The sequence below is a fragment of the Pollachius pollachius genome (assembly GCF_949987615.1).
Source record: "Pollachius pollachius genome assembly, chromosome: 2".
Taxonomy (NCBI): Eukaryota; Metazoa; Chordata; class Actinopteri; order Gadiformes; family Gadidae; genus Pollachius; species Pollachius pollachius.
In genome coordinates, this window is record NC_136935.1 from 52492629 (window position 1) to 52494482 (window position 1854).

The following is a 1854-nucleotide window of genomic DNA, read 5'->3' on the forward strand; positions in this document are numbered from 1 at the left end:
CGGTGGATAGTATAAAAGTATAGCTATAGTATAATAGTTGAGCATAGTTATAGTATAATAGTATAGTTTTAGTAGGCCTATAATAGTTGAGTATAGTTATAATAGTATAGTATAGTTATAGATTAATAGTAGCCTATATAGTATATTCATAGTATAATAGTATAGTTATAGTATAATAGTATAGGCTAACGTCCTCTTTGTGTTGGAAATTTTAAAAAGATGAAGTTTGGGAAACCGATGTCTCTGTTTGAGAATCTAACAGGCACATATCTGATATATGATCAGATATTTAGGCATTATCAATGCATTGATGAGTTGTTAAAAGGCTTGTCTGATTTATCACATGAGAATCACTTCACATCTTTTTTTATTGGATTTTGAGATGCATGGAATATCTTAAGCTTAACCAGGCTGTATCTTAAACACTTAACGGCTTAACTGTTTCATTATTAATCGATGCTGTGATCTGTGTCACAGGCCTTTATGAGTGACAGTTGCAGATCTGAAAGATTTAGGTCTGACGGGTTTGACCCGACAGGAAAACAAAAGACTAAATAGAAAAGTCAACCTGCCTCCAAGTAGACGAACAGCCGTGCCCTCCTGAACTCTGGGCTGACAGATAGAACAGATAGAACGCGCTCAACCAGGGGGAAACGACTCAGTGGAACGCTGAACGCCGTCTTATTGATATTTCTCCCTTCCTTTCCCCCTTTCTTTCCCTCTTTGCCCTGCATCTTGTAGAGATGCAGGGCATCTCTCCGACGCTGAGGAGACTCAGTGCAGCTCTGTGCTCCCCCCCCATGACTCCCGCGTTCAGCGGAGTCAGCAGCAGATCAAAAGTATGGGCTAAGCAAGTTGGAAGTCCTGTAATAGATACTGTACTACTGCTGTAATAGAGGGTCGTAATGATGAAACAGTTGTCTCAGTGGTGGAGGGAGGGCCCTCTTACTCACACACACACACAGACACACACGCATATAAACATGGAAACGCACTCACAAACACACACTCACACACATATGCACACTTAATCCCACACACACACGGATGCACGCACACACACGCAATCACACACAATAACACATGGATGCGCACGCACACACTCACAAACACACACGCTCACTTTCACAACCATACACCCAATTAGCATTCCCCCCCCCCCCCCCACACACACACACACACACACACACACACACACACACACACACACACACACACACACACATATACACACACACACACACACACACACACACAGCGCCCGGAGGCTTAGCTTTTTATACACAGTATCAGTATTTAATCAGTGCTTGAAGTGCATTTCTCTGTCAAGAGCTTCATGCTCCCTGGTGTTGGCGGTAATTGAACGCTGACCGATGCTTAGTGAGCAGCTTTGCTGATGGTGGCGGCGCGGGACGAGGCGGAGCGGGAGAATGAGAGATGGGATTTGCGGAGAGATTGAGAACAAGGACCTTTTTGTCTTCAAGGCATTCCCCGCGAAACGCTGAGGCGACGCAAACGCTCCCGCTCCCAGACGGAGCGCTGAGCTCTGCCTTTATTGTCTTGTTGTGGCCCGTGGTGCATGTGTTTCTGTGTGTGTGTGTGTGTGTGTGCGCGCCCGCGCGGTTGTGCGTGCGTATATGTGTGCGTGTGTGTGTGTGTGCGTGCGTGTGTGCTCGTATGTCAAAAAGATGTGGACAGGAGAAATGATGAGAGAGATAATCGATCTGCACGAGTTTAAACTGTGTGTGTGTGTGTGTGTGTGTGTGTGTGTGTGTGTGTGTGTGTGTGTGTGTGTGTGTGTGTGTGTCTAGAGGACCTCACAGGGGTTCTGCTCTGAAACCTTCTCTGAGCCTG